Source organism: Equus quagga, chromosome 3 (assembly GCF_021613505.1).
Source record: "Equus quagga isolate Etosha38 chromosome 3, UCLA_HA_Equagga_1.0, whole genome shotgun sequence".
Classification (NCBI taxonomy): domain Eukaryota; kingdom Metazoa; phylum Chordata; class Mammalia; order Perissodactyla; family Equidae; genus Equus; species Equus quagga.
Window position 1 is genome coordinate 119,485,500 of NC_060269.1, and position 19,765 is coordinate 119,505,264.

A 19,765-nucleotide genomic window follows, 5' to 3' on the forward strand; every position below is an offset into this window, starting at 1 on the left:
CTGGGCCCCTGTAAAAATACACTATGATTGAAAAAAATATCTTGAGAAATTTTTTATTGAAATGTTATCAGTACTTCATACTTATTCTGAAAAGAATTGTTTCTATGGTATAAACTAATTTGTACTTAAAAGACACTCCTATTGCCTAGTTCATTTTATGTTTATTGATGAAGAATAAACGTCTTATAGTACTCAATGATTCACTTAAGTCCCATAAACAGATGCTAAAGGAAGAAAAATAGACATGGTCGTTTTACTGATGTCATCTAAAATGAGGTGATTTTTAGTCATTTATTAGGTGCATTAAGAAGTTTGTTTCCTAAGAGCAGGCAGAACTCACATGATATGGTGCTAACTATACTATATGATCATTTTACTGGTGATAGCTACATAAATGACATTTGATTTGGTCTCGGTATATATAAAGTGTTACAAAGTGGGTTTTTTTCTGGTAGCCAATTTTATATCCATTAAGAGAGGAAAGACTGTACGACAGCAGTGCTGAGAACTTTGGAGATGCAATTATGGTAAAGACATTTGGATTTAGTGAATTTAAAATATGGCTCGAGAAATTTAACGTATTATCTTCCAAACCAAGAGATACCAATCTCTTGCTTTGTTACCTTACAGTTTCTGAAAGACAGGGATGATAATGTAAATAGAAGTCTGGAATAAAGAGAGATATTTTCAAAGAAAAAGTTGTAAAGAGATGCTGTGTAGACACATAGAAATTGAGTTATTTCCTTTAGTAAATGTATCCAATACTGGTTGTTGTTACCAAATCACAGATTTATAAAAGATGACAGACCACCTTAATCTTGTTTTACTTCCGCATCTTACTAGTGATTAAATGAATCTCATAGAAATTATTTGACTGAAGGTTTGAAATTCAGGCAAAGCCAGAATTATATAACTCTTATTCACCGATACTCAGTGCATTAGTAACCTCATGTTGGGATAAAACATTTGGGAAACAAATTTAGAGACTAAGTCTATACAAAATGCTGACAAATTTTAGGAGGGGACTTTAGATAATCTTCAAGATAGTATGCAAGACAGAGAAAGTGAAAAACAGTTGGTTCCCTGGATGACCCCAGCAGTAATTCCCCAGGGAGCCTAGGAATCAGCTCTCTGGGCTGAGAGGTAGGGAGTGGCAAGGCCTCCAGCTAAGCTCGGTGCTGATAAGCAAAGAGACATCAGAGCACAGTAAGTTTTCATGCCTGCAAGGCCAAAACCAAGATTACTAAATTCAAAGTATTCCAGTTAGGATGATCCTTGCCCTCTTCCAAACCTCCTCCAATATGAGAAGTAGCACGGAAACCAGGTTTTCTTCTAGAGCAAAACCTATGGAGTGTATAGCCCCACCTCACTCAAGAGAGACTCATGCATTACCAGCCCTGCATCTGTAAATTTCTTTGAGCCCAATCTCGAGTCATCTGTTGCATTTGCCATGCCCTATATTCAACAGAAACACAAAAAAGTTTAAAGAAGTCTAATAGCAACATAATACTACACTATGAGATATATGTAAAGTAGAGAATGCACACATACTTGCCTATCTACTTCCAGTAACAATATCTCTGTTTCAGTCCTACATTAGAGATATAATTATTTTGTCCATTTTGTGTAACAATCACCTATTGTGATAGTTAATATTATACATCAACTTGACTGGACTAAGGGATGCCCAGGCAGCTGGTAAAACATTATTTCTGGGTGCATCCAAGAAAGCATTTCTGGAAGAAATTAGCGTTTGCATCAGTGGACTAAGTAAAGAAGATCCACCCTCACCAACACGGGCAAGCCTTACTCAATCTGCCGAGGGCTTGAATTGAACAAAAAGGCAGAGGAAAGGTGAATTCTCTCTCTCTTCTTGAGCTAGGATGTCCATCTTCTGCCGTCAGACATCAGAGCTCCTGGTTCTCTTGCTTTGGACTATAGAACTTATACTACTGGCCCTTCTGACTCGGACTGAATTATATCACTGGCTTTCTGGTTCTCCAGGTTACAGACAGCAGATTGTGGGAATCCTCAGCCTCCATAACCACATGAGCCAATTCCTATACAAATCTCCTCATATATATAATATATATATATAATATATTATATATATCTCCTATTGGTTCTGTTTCCCTGGAGAACTAATACACTCATTAATGGACTTGCTATAGTTGATAAGAAAATAACAAAGGAAAATGAGGTGGGAATGTGCCATGTAAAATGACACAACAAAATGAGTAAACATAAACTCCTATCACGATAAAACTTTTTCAGGAAGCATTCAAACATAGTTGTTATTTTCTTATTAAAATACAGGAGTACCTATATAATTTTTACCACCAATGCACTATAGAGAGACAAGAGCATTTCATATGACTACAAACAAGCAATTCTGGCAAGTGTACATTGGAATAGAGTAAATGTTCTTAATCACAGGATCTGGGTATTAGTGAACAGAAACAAACAGTCAAGGTAATAGAAATGCAGGTGAGGAAGTATGTGTATTAGACATGGACTAAAATCGTCCAGTAATCGTTTTGCCAACACTAACACAGGAGATGACTAATCCAGCAGAGTGATCACCACGGTCCATAGAGCGCTTCGAGGTGCAGGAAGAGACAGATGAACAAGTACAATGAGGCCAGAAGATCAGTTAAGACAAAGACTAATTATACTGATATATTGATACTTCAGTTCATTCTAAATTAATACCTTTTGGTTGCTTTTACAAGTCCAGATGAATTTAATATTGATAAATGTTGTAAACATCATTTTTTTCAATAAAAGCTTTATTGACATAATTTACATACCATAAAATTTGCCTTTTTAAACTGTACAATTCATCGGTTTTTAGTCTATTCACAGAGCTGTGCAAACACTGCTATTCTCTAATTTTAAGACATTTTAATAGTCAACCAAAATCTTGCACCCAAATGAAAATTCATGCCCATTAGCAGTTGCTCCCCATCAAAACCCACCCCAATTCCCTGGCCCTAGAGAGCCACTAATCTGCTCTTCGTCCCTACAGATTTTCCTATGCTGGACATTTTCTATAAATGGAGTCATATAATATGTGGCCTTTTGTGACTGGCTTCTTTCACTTAGCATAATGTTTCAAAGTTCAGCCGTGATGTAGCGTGTATCAGTATTCCATTCCTATTTCTTGCCTAATAACATTGCATTGTATAGATATACCACATTTGTTTATCCATTCTTCTGTTGATGGACTTTTGCGTTGCTTCCATATTTAGGCTAATATGAATAATTCTGCTATGAACATTCACATACAAGTTTGGTATGGGCATATATTTTCAATTCTCTTGGAGATATATATATGTAAAAATTAAAATTGCTGTATCACAGGATAACTCTATATTTAATGTTTGAGCAACTACCAAACTGTTTTCCAAAGTAGCTGAACATTTTACAATCCCACCAGCATTGAATGAGAGTACCAACTTTTCCACATCCTGGCCAACACTTTTTTTATCTGTCTTTTAGCCATTCTGGTGGGTGTGAAGAGGTCTCTGATTTTGGTTTTGATTATTTACCTAGTAAATAATGATATTGAACATCTTTTCATGTGCCTATTGGCCATCTACATGTATTATTTGGGTAAACGCCCATTCAAAAGCCATTGCCCATATGTTAATTGAATTGTCTTTTTATGGTTGAGTTATAAGATTTTTTTTTAATGTATTCTGGATACAAATCCTTATCAGATATATAATTCACAAATATTTTCTCCCATTTTGTAGCTTGTCTTTTCACTTTCTTGATGGTAACCTTTGAAGCACATTTTTTTTTACTTTGGATGAAGCCCATTTTACCCATATTTTCTTCAATTGCTAGTGTTTTTGGTGACAGATAAACAATTTCCTCACCAGGATCATGAAGATTTACTCCTATGTTATCCTATGTTTTCTTGTAAGATTTTTAGGTTTTCAGCTCTTACATTTAAGTCTACAATCCATTTTTAGTTAATATTTGTATATAATACTTGGTAAGGGTCAAATTCCTTCTTTTGCATTTGGATATCCGGATGTCCTTTCAAGATTCTCCTTCGGCTTTGGCTTTCAACAGTTTGATTATAACCTGATTAGGTGTGTATCTCTTTGAGTTTATTCTACCTAGATCTCATTGAGCTACTTGGATGCATACTTTAATGTTTTTCATTTAGTTTTGGAAATTTCAGCCACTATTTCTTCAAATATTCTTTCTGCCCCTTTTTCTCTCTCCTCTCCTTCTGGGACAACAATAATATCCATGTTGGTGTGCCAGATGATGTCACAGAGGTCCCCAAGGCTCTGTTCACTTTTTTGCATTCTTTTTTGTATCTTGACCCTCAGCCTAGATAATCTCAATTGACCTCTTCTCAAGTTGGATGATTCTTACTTCTACCTGCTCAAACTGATTCTGTTCTCCTCTAGAGAAATGTCCACTTCCACTATTGTACTTTTCAACTTCCAAACTTCTATTTGGTTCTTTAAAAACTTCTATCAGTTTTTTGATATCTTTATTTAGTGATGCATTTTCCTTTAATTTTTAGAGATGATTCTCTTTCTCTTTTTTAAAACATATTTATAACAGTTGATCTAAAATCTTTGTCTTGTAAGTCCAACATCTGGGCTACCTCAAGGAGAGTTTATACTGACTGCTTTGGAGTTTTTCCTGTATATTGGCCATACTTTCCTGTTCCTTTGTGGGTCCTTGTAAATTTTGTTGAAAATTGGACATTTTAAGTAAGATAATGTGGCAGCTCTAGAAATCAGATTCCTCCTCCTGCTTAGGATTTGTTGTTACTGCTGTTTGTTGTTGTTGTTATCGCTGCTGCTGCTGCTGTTTCTTTTTGCTTGTTTAGTGACTTTCCTAAGTTAATTCCGTAAAGTCTGTATTCTTTGTTGTGTGTGACCACTGAAGTCTCTGCTTGGTTTGCTTAATGGTCTGCTAATGATTGACAGGGATTTCTTTAAATGCCTCAAACCAATAAGTCTCTCAGTCTTTGTTCTCGGGATCTGTGTATTAGAGGATGCCTTTAACCTTTCAGTATTTTACAAATCTACCTGAATCTTTACTTCCCACTTGCATACAGTCTCAAGGTGATCTAGTGATGAACGATTTGGGCCCAATTAAATATTTCCTAAGCATGCACACAGCTCTATGCATGAGAACAACTTACTAGACCCCCCAGAAATATGCCAAAACTTTTTAGAACCTCCTATGTACATCTAATTCCCCAGATTTTTGTTTTGAGATTTTTTGCCAGTCTCTTGTTATACCCAATCTTGTTATCACAGCTCTGGCAACTGCAATGTTAAACAATATCACTGATTTTTTTAAACAAACCCTCCTGAGGACAGATCTTTTCTCAATAAGTGAGTGCTGCATTAGATCAAATAAAGGCAAGCCCTGTGACTGGTGTTTTTCCAGAGTGCTGCCAAAGAATGATAAATCTCTGAGAATGGGACTTGTGGGGATCTCCAAAAACTGTCTGCCTCTTCCAGTGGCTTGCAGGCTCCTGGTTTTCACAGTTACTGTGGTTGTAAAATTGCTGTTTTCAAGGCTACTGAGGACCCGGGGAGAAGAAGACGGGGATAGAGCAAGTTAAAATGCTAAAAAGTTCACCATTCTTACTAAGATTCATCCATTTTTTAAAAATACATGTTTCCTCAGATTGTTACAAGTATTTGCTTAATTTCCAGAGAGAGTTCTGAAATAGTCAATTTTGGAAATTTTTGCCACTGTTTTCATTGCTTTTATGGAAGTGTGGGTTTTTGGAGGGACTTAGTTCAACATTTCAGAAATGCTTGTGTAATCACCTCTGAAGACAGTGCTTAGGAACTGTTTTCTAGAGATAGATTTTTCAAATGGAATTAAAGATCTAAGCAATTGTCGAATACTCCAATGCAGCTGAAGAAGAAGAAACAAGCACACCAACACAAGTGCCCTCTGCTATATTTCTATTCATTTTGCACTTTCTTTTTTCCACAACTGTGGGAAACAACTATCCCTTACCAAAGCTCCTGAGCTGTTTGGCTTTTGCTCTAGCTATCAGTGGCAAGCTTACTCTTCCTATTCATTCTGTTTCCTCAGACACTTTGGTTTGGTTTTTTTAACGCAATTGGAATTGTAAATCCTATGAAGTATTTTGGCCTTGTGTAAAATGGTCCACTTGGAACTTGTACCTAGGCAAAAATAGACCTCTACTGATCTCGGTAGACATGGGCCTTGTGTCCAAGCTCCATTAATGATTAGGTGTTGGTTTACTTTCTGTTGCCTCCTTTGTGAAATGTCTTCTTTTGAAAAGAGTGGTGTCTTAGACAACAATGCTTGTTCTTTCATGGATAGGTGAAGAATTTTCTCAGGGAAGACTTTTTTAACCACAGATCCCCAGTGTATAATAGAAGCCTGATAACTATTACCCTTGTCTGACTTCATTGTTTGTCATAACACTTAGCACCATGACATATTTGTTTGCCTATTTATTGCCTGTCTTTCTCCACCAGAATGCAACATCCAATGGCACAGAGACTTTGTTTTCCTCATTGCTTTCTTTACAGTGAGTAGAAGAGTGCACATATTTGGCCTTTGATACATATTTATGGAATAAAAGTTATAGAATATAAAATCTTATAAAAGCTTATATTATTATGTTAAAATTATTAATATTAATATAATCAATTATATTCATAATTAATATAATCTTATAATAATATATTATAGCTTATATAATATAAAAATATAAAATATTGTTTATTTATCAGAAATGACTGAACTATGGATACTTTTAAAAGTGAATCTTCTATACTGAGCATGGGGAGAAACTTACCAAATCTATAGGGAAAAGAGAAACATGCATTGCATTGGAAAGAGTTGATAATTAAAGAAAATTCCCTTATAAGAACTTGACATTTTATAAAATGTTACAGATTGTTGAATTTATCCAAAATTCACAAACGCAATTTAACAAAGCTGCATATATGAACCTCTATATTTTTATACATGTGTAATGTCTGTGCTTGCAGGTATAAAAATGTTTTGGGTTTTCCTCTTAAACCTTTGAGTATAATATGTTATATGGTGCTCATAAAATAGAAATCTATTTAGAGATATTTACTTGCCAAACTAATTCTCTTTCCAATATCTGTAATCAAGAAGAATTAGATCAACCAAAATTCAAGTTTATCCTCAGCCCCTGGGGTGTGAATTCCCTGATTGATTTGACTAATGTGCAAATTCAGAGAAATAAATAGTAAGAGTTGCTATACATTTTGTTAAGATGTGACATTTCTTTTGTGCAAAGAAGAGGATTGTTTATAAAAGGTATCTGTTATTGCTTCTCCTTTAGAGCAAAAGCTGGTAGGCTTAATTTAATTTCCTCAGATACTACTGACTAGGAAGCAGAAAGGTTGAAAAAGAGTTATGGGAAAAGGGTTATTTTTGAAGAGCAGTTTTCCTATTTACTAGATAAAATAGTAAGAGACAACTCCAGGTAGCTGGTGGTTGAGCCCATCTACAGAGATAGGGCTAATGAATCCTCCTTTATTTCTGTCTGGGTGTTCTGTTGTTGATAAGACTTCTATGGTTTTTTGAGATCAAAAAGGAAGCTGCTTCTGATGAAAGCCTTCATTCTGGCTATTGAAACAGTAAGACAAAAAGTTAAAATGTAATCTCTGACAGCTTTTTCAAATAGCTCAAGCCATATTGATTGGCCTTTCTTGATTCCTTCAGGTCAAATACTTGGATACATATTTGCCCTGGAGAGAAACAGTGTATAGCAGTGAAGGCCACAGGTGTGGGATTCTCAAACACCTTGATGAAAATTCCAAATCTGCCACTGATTAATAAATGTGAAATTATTTTACCTCAGTAAATTCCAGTGTCCTTAATAGTTGACAGATGTACCTAGAACAAAATCTGTGGCAGAATAAATTTAAGAAACCACTTAAAACAGTGCCCAGCACACTGTAAATGCTCCATCAATGTCAGCTCTTATCATGAGCCCTTGCTTTCCATCCTCACACTTTACTTAGATAAAGCTTTTCTTTGTCACTGCATGAATAATTGAAATAAGCTCCTAGCTAGTATCTCAACTTTCACTTTTGCTTCTCTGTTCCGTTTTTTCTTTACATTTACATTCTGTAACGTACTTTCAGGAAGAACACAGAGAAAGCAAGAGAGAGAGACAAATCAGAAGGAGCTAGAGGGAGATTAAGAAAATGACACGTAGCATGTATTAAGCACTTACTCTAGTGACAGGAACTTTTTAAACAGTCTATAGATATTTATAAATTTAATTCTCACAACAACCCAATGAGATAGATATCAATTTCATCCCTCATTTGAAGAAACTGAGGCGCAGATGAGTTAAGTAACTTATTCAAGATCGTACAGCTGTTCAGAGGTGATATTCAAAATATATAATATAAAAAAGGGGTGCTAACAATCAGAACAGAAAGAGAACCATCCTGATGTATGTCAATCAGTTCTTAGCCTTGAACCAAGAAGTAGTAGAGTTGAATTCAAACCCATGCACTCTAGATTCGGAGCCACTGCTCTTAACGTGCTACTAGAAATGAGAATATCAATGACCACGAAAAGCATCCTGTAGTTAATGGGTCAGGTCAGTTTGCCTCTCAAGGATAAGAAGCTCTCTAATCAGGTAGATATTTCGAAGTATCACATAATGAGGACACACCAGAGGAGGTTCATTTTTAATCATTTTTATGAAAACTGCTCTACATATACTGAAAATAGCATTCACTTATTAAAAAAAAGAAGCAATTTTCAACCCACACACTAATCTGTTTTTTAAGAATTTCTTTTAATTTTTATGGAAATGCAATAGGAAAGATCCCTAGTTGAAGATGAAAAAAAATGCACCTTGTAATTTAATATTATTAGCATCAATACATAAGACAACATATCTTGACTACAAAAAAGTATTCTGGAACATAGACTTTCTGATTTTTTGTTTTTTGGGTTTCTGCAGTCAGTAGAAATGGATATATACAGATTAAAGGTATAATTAAAAGGGTATCACATTGCTATCATTGTCACTTTTTGTGCAACTAATCTTTGTAGTATATAACACAGAAAAAAAAGGGATATTTAGAAGTAATAGAAGGGTCAAGTGTAAGACTAGAGACCTTTATTATTTTGAACATAAGCTATGGGTTTTGTAGAACTTAAGGCATTTAAAATAGGATACCTAAAGCGTAGGCACACAGACATACACATCAATTGCACACATACTCAAGTTTAACTAGTGTTAAATAGGACTAACACATATGCTCAAATAAGGATCTCATTTCTTAAACTTTCAAGACTGGGCAGGTCAGAAAATGGTATTAAGGGCAGATAGCATTGTTGAAAAACCAAGGTGAGTATGTTGGGAGCAACCTGAAAGGCCCCAAACACTAGGCAATTGCCAGCTACCACACTGCCCTTCAAGTTACCAGTTCCCCAGTGTCAGCCAACATTTATTTAACCAAAGACATACAAACAGCCAACGGCATATAAAAAGATGCCCATGTCACTAATTATTGGGAAATACAAATCAAAACAAAAATGAGACATCACCTCACACCAGTTAGGAGGGCTATTATAAAAAAAAAACAAAAGTTAGGGGGCCAGCGCAGGGGCACAGTCATTAAGTGCACACATTCTGCTTCGGAGGCCTGGGGTTCGCTGGTTCAGATCCTGGGTGCGGACTTGGCACTGCTTGCCAAGCCATGCTGTGGTAGGCGTCCCACATATAAACTGGAGGAAGATGGGCACAGATGTTAGCTCAGGGCCAGTCTTCCTCAGCAAAAAGAGGAAGATTGGTGGCAGATGTTAGCTCAGGGCTAATCTTCCTCAAAAAAAAAAAAAAACCAACAAAAGTTAAGAAATGTTAGCTAGGATGTGGACAAATTGGAACCCTAGGACACTGTTGGTGAAAATGCAAAATGGTTCAGCTTCTATGGAAAACAATGAGGAGGTTCCTCATAAAATTAAAAATAGAACTACCATCTGATCCAGCAATCTCTCTTCTGGGTATATATCCAAAAGAATTGAAAGCAGGATCCTGAAGCAATATTAGCACTCTGACTTTTGTTACAGCACTATTCACAAAAGCCAAGATGTGGAAACAACCTAAATGTCCATCAATAGATGAATGGATAAAGAAAGTGTGGCATATACAACAATGGAATATTATTCAGCTTTAAAAAAGAAGGGAATCCTGCAGTATGCAACAACTTGCATGAACCTTGAGGACATTATTCTAAGTGAAATAAGCCAGTTACAGAAGGACATATAATGCAGGATTCCATTTAACTGAGGTATCTGAAATAGTCAAACTATAGAAAGAGAATAGAATTGTGGTTTCCAGAGGCTGGGAGGGAGAGGGAAATAAGATGTTGCTAATCAATGGGTATAAAGTTTCAGTTATGCAAGATTAATAAGTTCTAGAGATCTACTGTATAAAACTGTACCTATTGTTCACAATACTATATTGTACCCCTAAAGATCTGTTAAGAGAGTAGATCTCATGTCAAGTGTTCTTACTACAATAGAATAAAAATGAAATATTTTTTTAAAAAGCAAATTGGGAGTAGGGATGGCAAACCTGGAGAATCAGGAAAATATTGGGATGTGGAGACAGTCTGATGTCCAGCGGCACTAACACCAACAAATTGCTTACCCTTCGCTTTCCCTGTCTCAACCTTCCAGCCAGAATTTCTGCCCAAATTCCAGGTCAGAAAAATAAAATTGCTCATATAGAGCTACGATTGCCAGAAGTAGTTGATAACATTGAGCTTTTTCTTAAGAAAAACTGCTATTGCCCTCAAATATTCAGTAATGTAATTAGCTTTAATTCCCAGTTAATTGGAATTAGTGAGACCTCAGAAATAATTTTAGGAAAATAATAATCATCCTTAATATCATTTATTAATTCATGCATAACCTTTAGAAGAATTTAATATGCTTTCATGTACATCAGTTCATCTCAATACTAACCACTGTGAAACAGAGTTACTTCTGATTTACAGATGAGGATAAGGATCTCATGTAGACTAAATAACTTTCCAGAGATAACACTAGATCTAAAAAGTCTTTAGGACTAATTTTAAGCACATTCTACCAATTTAGTTGTCTTCTGTAAGGGTCCTTCCTCATATCCATTCCCATTGGGGTCCTCTCTTCCTACCTGCAATTCACTGTCTTTGTGCCACTCCCTAGCTGCCAAGGATCTCAGGGAGTCCTGCCCTCCAGACTCTCCTACACTCTTGCTCCATATCACATGACCTTCCTATGCCCTAACTTAGGAGGTTATCACTCTCTGCTATGTAAAAGAAAGTTGATATAAGAAAGTATTCATGAGTTCTAAGGGGATGTGGCCTTATGTATTACTCATTCCAGAATTCACATTGGCATTTTAAGACCTTTCTGTGCACTTAACATAAAGAAGTAATTTAATGACACAGACGTAAAATTGTTGTAAACTTTTTGGCTATAACAGTGCTTCTTACCCCTAGCTGAACTTTGGAATTATTATGAATGCTATTTTTTTTCATTTAATTATCCATGATAATAGACATCACAATAATCCTAGGATTTAAAGAGTACAAAACGTCCACGACTGGCTTTCTGATGCTGTCGTGTTGTTATAGAACACACTGAAGCAAGAGCCGTATTTAATCTAATGTACTTCTCGGAAGCTTTCCCTTTGAAGTCTGGGCCTACATCACAGCCTCTCCTCCAGAGTCCTTCCTCAGCCAGCACCAGCACAGAAACTAGCTGATAAGCCAGGTTTAAACACGTTCTAAGTACTATGAATCCACATGTATCACAAGTGGAGAGGGAAGAAGTAGAATGAAATGAAGTTTGAAGGTATGCATAGTGGAAGAAAATAAAGAAAACGTTTTGTAATTATAAATAACATTTTTCTTGTGAACATAAGAAATGGGTTCTGAAGACTATTCCAATGAAAAGAGAGTTTCAAAGAAGATGTGAGTAATGTTTACCTTTCTGGATTAAGTTTACATCTTCCCTAAATTATGAAATGTATGAAATCTTAGAGTTTCGAAGTTGGAGAATACCTTAATAAGCATATTGTCGAACTTCCCATTCAACATAAGACTCTTTAGTATCTGCAATTTATGATGATTCAGGGTCTACTTAGGCCCACAGTTGATTCTATTGAATTTGCTTTCTAAAATATCCACCAATTTCTCTTAGTTCTGATATCTAAACTTAAAAGAATAAACCTAACCCCTCTGTCACACATCACCATTTCAAATGATTCAGGCCATTATCATTTCCCTCTTACCAAACTACATTTGATCATTTTCCTTCCACCATTGCACTTTTTGCAGTTACCTCCCTCTATACATTTGGATATATAAGTTTCAGAATATTTATTTAAACAGCAAAACAATAAGAACTCCTTTCTCTGAAGTTACTCATGTCAAATCTTTTAAATTTCCTAATAAAAGAAATAAACAAAGATCACCTTCAATAACTACAGTATAACGTTTAAAACAATATACAAAGACTCGATTTTTGTGGATTGAGATTCAACTCCCAACCTGTTCAATGCTATAACTTTAAGAATTTACTACAATCTGTGAGAGATGACAAGGATCAAAGAGTCAGAAAATTCTAAGTAAACATTGATTCACACATTTTAATAACAGATATATATATCTTGTGTAGTATTAGGTGCAATGTGAAACTGCTGGCATAGAAGAAATGGTAACAAAACAAAAGGGAAAAGAAAAAACTTTTACTTTCCAGCACAAAAATCAAAGCAAGTTGATTTCTAACTCGACCTTGCCACAGGGAACTTTACAACTATATGACAGTTGCCAAGAACTTCTATGATGGCAGGTAAAAAGGCAAGCCTTTTCTAGACAGATTTTTGTTACCATGTAAGAAAAAATTTTAGAATCTCTCTTAGTTATGAAAATGTAAATATAATCAAATGAGGCAGGCAATGCCCTGAGGAGAGTATATAACAGAACATTTTCTCCCATGGCTTAGCAAACGTTGACCTTGGATAATCCCTTTGAGTGGAGAGATGGGATAGTCGAGGAGGACAAAATCTACTTGCCAAAAGGTCTTGCATACCCTCTGGGTTAGTCTTTCCTTTTTATAACCATCTCAGCCACTTTTGAGGAAGGCACCAGAGAATATGTACCCCTTGCCTGCTGAGCAGCTTCACCAGTTGCCTCCTGCAGGCTAGAATCTCTTGGTCCAAGTTGGCCTGGTTGTGCTTTTATCAATACGTGACTGATTAATATTGCGTTATATTGCTCAGGTAGTTCTGCTACAATGAGGAACCAGCTAAAGTGATGAGCATAAAGACAGCAAATAGACATTCAAAGTTAACATTTAAAAATACATTGATCAAGGGGCTGGCCCCGTGGCCGAGTGGTTAAGTCCGCACGCTCCGCTGCAGGCGGCCCAGTGTTTCGTTGGTTCGAATCCTGGGCGCAGACATGGCACTGCTCATCAAACCACGCTGAGGCAGCGTCCCACATGGCACAACTAGAAGGACCCACAACGAATGTACAACTATGTACTGGGGGGCTTTGGGGAGAAAAAGGAAAAAAAATAAAATCTTTAAAAAAAAAATACATTGATCAAGAGCTCATAATGTACAGAATATTATACAATTAACAAATATTTTTCTCCAGATTACTTTTTAGGACAAATTCTAGGTGGAGAGAACTTAATTAACATATGCCTTTCCAATAAACCAAATTATATCAATTTCAGATATTAATGTTGGAATTCTGCTTTGTGGCCATTATATTTTACTTAATCTGACATGACACCTTCTCTTCCTTTGAGCTTCTCCGAAGACAAATAAACCTGAGAAGTAGTCCTACAGCTGCTCCCAGCATTGCAACTTTGGTTAGAATTCTTGGGCACGAGCAGCCACTGTAACAGGGCTATGCTTGCCTATCTGAGGACTTATAAGTCTTATGGACATCCCCTTAGAACCCTAGAACACTATCACCAATTCCAAAAATTATCTCTTGTTTCAACACTGGACTTATAAAAGTAGTAATTTCTGGTGTGACTGGGATTCTTTAAATATTTTAGTCACCTGACTAATCCCATGAACAAAAATACTATTAAATATCAAGATTGATATAATATAGGTTCTTAAAACAATGATTCGTAGTGAAGCATTTTAGATCATTTGAAATAGTTTATAACTTAAAATTATATTCAAAATAGTAAAACAAATTATTTTATAACAGCCATTCCCATTTTTAATTTGAGTTGATTGCTTCAAAAGACAGATCTTTAAAATTTTTGTGTTTTTCCAAATTTAAAAAAAATGCTTGGAATTATCTGGCATTAATTTCCTACCTGGGATTTTCAAGCTTGAATATTAGGGGAGATATTTAATTTTAATGCTTTTAGTCCTACTGATAACTGGTTCCTCTCAAGACTGAAAAAAAAAGCTATTTTTGAAACTTGAGTTTCTTAGATAATTATAACCACAGAAACCTAAAAGCATACACTAACAGATTTTGTCTTCCTAAAAACATACACTAACAGATTTTATGTAAAGACTTCAGATAGCTTGAATTGTTTATAAGAATGACGAAATCACAATCAAGAGAAAAGAAAAAAGTTGGTACTGCCATATGGAAGGTATACACAGGAGCTATCCCTGTGTATTATCTCTGTGTCACATATAAACTGATCAGTTAGATTCAACACCAATACTCGAAAACCAAAATCCTGGTTATATAGCATAAAGTTCAAGCTCCTTGTTCTTCCACAAACTAGTGATAATACTTTTCTCTTTGTTTACTCTTCCTATTAAATTTACCCAGATTCCAGCCAAAGTGCATACCATTATTCTTATAAAAATTCTCTACGCTCTACTATTCTATACCTTAGCTAATGTCTTCCCTCTGCGTGGCATTCTTGTCAGTATTTACTTATCCCTCAATAAACTTGACCAACTGTCACAATTTGTCTGACGCTGTCCCAGTTTTCCAGGAATCTCCTGGATTTAGCACTGAAAATCCTACATCCCTGGAAAACTCTCAATCCCAAGAAAACTAGGATAGTTCACTCTACCTTCAAACCAAGCCTAATGACCTTCATTCCTCCTCCACTTCATCAACGCACTCACTCGACTGCAAACTAGAACCTGTCACTCTCTAAAACTGCTTCACCACTAAATGCTTAAAATCCATTATCTCTATTTAAAAAAATAAATACCATAACTTTCACACATCTTTACACTAAAAAAAATCTCATATCAACTGACTCCTTCCTTGTGCTAGATATTCCGTACTCCAAACAATCTACAGTCTGCTCTTCTGCAACCTCGTCTCTGTCCCAGGAGACTCATTCATACACTGTTTCAACCAATATCCCTTACAACTCTGGTTTTTGGATGGGTTCAGGCAAAAAGTCTCGAACATGATATCAGAGGGTAAGAGGACAGTGAGGCTGAGGAATTTATTCTCTTGTCTCCTTTCACTACCAAAGGGCACATTCTATTTTCAACAGCCGTCTTCAAAAGCAAAACTCTCCTTCTCCTCTCTTTCTCTATCCGTCTCCTTCTCCCACCTCCTTCCTTCTGTAGCCTTTTGGGTCTAGGGGAGGTAACAGCTCCCTGCTGTTGATAGTACTGGGGAGTTTTACCATGCTTTATGATTTCTCAATAAAGCTTTACCATGCTTTATTATTGCCAAAATATTAGTACATAAACACTTACCTCTTTTAAGAATACTATTTCCTACTAGAATTTGACTGATACATCCATTTTCTCCTAATCTCTAAGTCCTGTTAGCCATATTTCCTTCCAAATCCAATTCAATTTCAGAATTCACTATTTCAATCCCTGTCTCATCAGCATTCTTAACCGTCTCACCTCCTAGTCCTGGTTGTGCCCATTTAGCAATATCTCTAAACTTGTATCAAACCAATCACATTCTTCTTCTATTATTACCTTAGTGGTTGAACACAACTGGTAAAAATCACAAATTCAAGCAGTTTAATGACTCTTCAAATAAAGAGGTGGGTATGTCAGCAGTCAGTGGGCAAGAGGCCTGAGGACATCAGAGGAATAGGAAAGACAGGCTCTCCCTGCCTCCCCCTTCCCAGAATAAAACCCAAACCAACAAAGCCATGCCTAAACCATCCTAGAGCCCATTAACTAAAACCATAAGCAATATCATGGATGGTCTAGCAAAAAAGACATCTTAATATTAATTAGTATTGCGCCCCTAAATATTGGGCTTTGGCTGCTTAAATATCACCTACTTATGGTCACCCACTTATCATCCTAGAGCATGAGGCATGGCCAATCATTTAGGTGGGATTTGATAGTGAGAAAGAGAAAAGTGGTAGGAAGAGGACAGAAAAGAGGCAGATAGATCCTGGATGAGTTAGTCAGAATCTGACATCAACTTCTAACCCCAGATCGTATTTGTATTCTTTAAATAACTGATAAATCAGAGAAGATTGAAGAAAAAAGGAAAGTTAAAGACTACTGAGTGACACTAAATTTAACTTATTCCAAAAAGAGAATAAAAATCTTACAAAAGCTATTATTGTTGAGAAACTAGAAAAAAACTATTTGCTCTCAAATTAGAATAATCAAACCTTGAGTAGAGTCATGGAAATCATCCCTGCTGTTGATCCAAGCCTGCCTTTGAACAAAGGCACTCATACCCATAGTATTCGGAAAGGTTTAATTAGGAGTGATTGTGTATTTTTATTTAAAATGAAGGTAGTTAAGGCTGCTCCCATGGACTGTGATTTGGCCACTGTATGAGTAACATGAGGTAAGTTTATTTTTTTTTCTTAGCTATCAGAGGACAGGAATACACTTAGTCATTTCATATATTACGAGGGAAATCAAAAGCTTAAGGAACCAAGAATCCTATGAGCTACACTTACTAGTGTTAGCCTAAATATAAAGAGCCAAAATGAGAGGCAAAGAGGTGTTTATTTTGGGATCAAAGAAATTGCAATTCGGGGAGCACAGATTCAGGGAGAAACCCAAATAGTGTCCTGATTACAGGAGAGGGCTCAGGGTTTTTATGGGGAAAAAGGAGGAAGATGAGATAAGTTGTGTTAAAGAAGAGTTCATTGGTGCTAGATGAGGCAAGGCTAGGTTTGTACTTCATAGATTGGTTAACGATTCAGTCATCAGCAAAGTCCAATTTCATCAGTCCTTACAAACAGGATATTCTTGTCCTTACTGACTTCTTGGAATGCTGGTGGAGTGGTCCAGTTTGGAAGATAAAGAAAACAAGATGTGCAAGCCAAGTCCTCTGAAGTACCTGATCTGGCTCTATTTTAATATGGCTCCACTCATGTCATCTTTCACACCAGAAACCTTTTTAGTGTGGTTCCTATTTAGGTTTCACCAGTGAGAGGCACTTGTTAGAAAGACACAGGCTATTATCCTTTTTCTATTTGGTCAGACATGTGGGCTTTAGCAGATGAGAAATTGAAGCTTACAAGTGTTCTCCCACAAATCACCTGCCTTGATGTGACATACAGCTGTGCCTATCATGGTTGGTTTTCTGAATTTTCTGAGCCAGATAACGGGGGTAACTTCTGATTCATGAAAACCATCTGAGAACCTGAGAGTTAGTGATGGCCTTCCCTGACCTTTCCTCCTCCAGCTTTTCCAATAATTTTTAAAGCAGCTTCTTCCCTGTATTAAACTCGTTCCTTCTCAAACTCCCTACAGTAGTTGCTTTTCCTGATCAAATCCTGGGAAAGATTAAGTTTCCTTCCATAATCACATAGCCAACCAAACTCTTTCTTATTTTATGGAACAGACTTACAAATACTATACAAAATACTAAAGTAATATACCCCTGTTTCATGGCATGGTAGGAGTGAAAAGGGACTGTTTCAGTGGAAAAATGAAGCAAAAAAAGCAGAGCAATTAACTGCCATCCTATGCCCAAAAGTTGACTGACAATAAAAGACTGAGCAGGAGAATGATAAAAAAATTTTAAAAAAATCATTTAGTTCTCAGGCAAAATTGGAAAACTAAGAAAGTTATATCAAAAAGACTAAGGAAAACAATAACTGGACAAAAGGATCTTATTCTCTAGGCATCTTGCCCTAAGCTTCAAGTATGGGTCATTTTCTTCCATCAAATCTCAACTCATCTTGCTCCATGGAATTTGATGGTTCTTTACCTCAGCGATCTCTTTTCCCTGCTCTTCGGAAAGCACAGGTGGGTAGCTGAGAGACTATGTATAATGGAGTGTGGGAAGGGCTAATTCACTGGCTATTTAGTTACGTTCTCTTTTGTGATGATATAATCTTCAGGTTTAGGACAAAATGGTAGAGCAAGTATGGTAATATCTTTACAGGTTTTTGTGTTTGGTTTTCTTCAAGGAAAATGGAGAAATCATATTGATATATTCAGGTCTTCTGATCAGGACTTAAAAGTAACTGAATCGATAAGGGATGAGTCTTAATCTGCATTTCTGATAATTAGCCTTGGAGGACAGGAACTATTTACAGGAAGTTTTGTACCTGATAGACAGGTGTTGGGGTCTGGAAATGTGAGGGAAGGGGAAGTGCCATTAGCTGAAAGAACCCCAACAGAGAATAGATTGCTATAATGTACATTTGGATGAGGCCTGGAGACCCACTTCCAAATCTTTTGACCCTGAGAATGAGAACAAAGCACAGCACACAGGGGCCCTATGCAATCAAGTCACATCCCAATCATTGCCAGCTGCAAATGTCTGCAGGAAGAAGCTTCCCATAGTGAGAACTACCTCCCTTGCCGCCAAGAGTGGGAGGCTCAGGGATGGATTAATAGTACCCTTATTTTTCCTTTTTTAAAAACAAATAAGCCTCTTTACCTTTCCGGTGGGTGATTTTAAGATTGCTTAATTCAGTGGAATTAAGCGGGTGGATTAGAGAGTGTTGAAATAAACTGTTAAACGTAAGTCAGCCCAGGAGTCATTCTACAACAATTTACATGCACATTTCTCTCCTTTGGAGTTCTTTCCCCCAGAGGTAAATTATTTTTCATCTAGATTTTTTAAATAGTACTCACACCAAAAAAAAAAGAAAAAACAGAAAATTCCCAATAATTGTTTCATAGGCAAGTATCTAGAAAAGAAGGAAATTACATGCAACTCTCTCTTGCAAAGTAGCGCAAAAGTTGGTTCCTGGGGCAAGCAGGAGTAAATACCAAAGGTTTTTTTTACCCCATCAAAGCCCTCTGCAGGCTGAACTGTTTGTCGTGACATTCAGAGAGTATCTAAGATTTGACATTTTTCTTGCAGAGATCATTTTTGTAGGCTCCCTGTTGCAAGCTGGTTTTCCAGAAGCAGACACAGAGAAAGAGGTTGGGACGGAGGATGACTATTAGAATATGTGGAAGAGGAAGGAAGCAGGATTGGGCACAGCGAGCAGTTGAAGAGCAATGCAGTCCCAACAAAGTCTCAGCTGACCCCGTGCAGAACTCTGGAGCATCTATGGCTCATTGCCAAGTGGACCAAAATGGCCAGGCCCCTGTACTACACCATGGTTAGTCATTTGATGTGGACCGCCTTAGGAAGGCTATCCCTTCGGTTGGGTGAGGCAGCTCTCCACAGCTTAGGCAAACATCAAAAGAGCTAAGAGTCGGAGGCTGTCTGCTGACAGCTGGAACAAGTTCTGCCTTGAGGGAGATCTAGCCATCTCCATTTCACCACAGTCCCTTCCAAGTATTAATCGCAGTTGTTTTTCAGTAGGAATTAGAATTCAGTGGGAG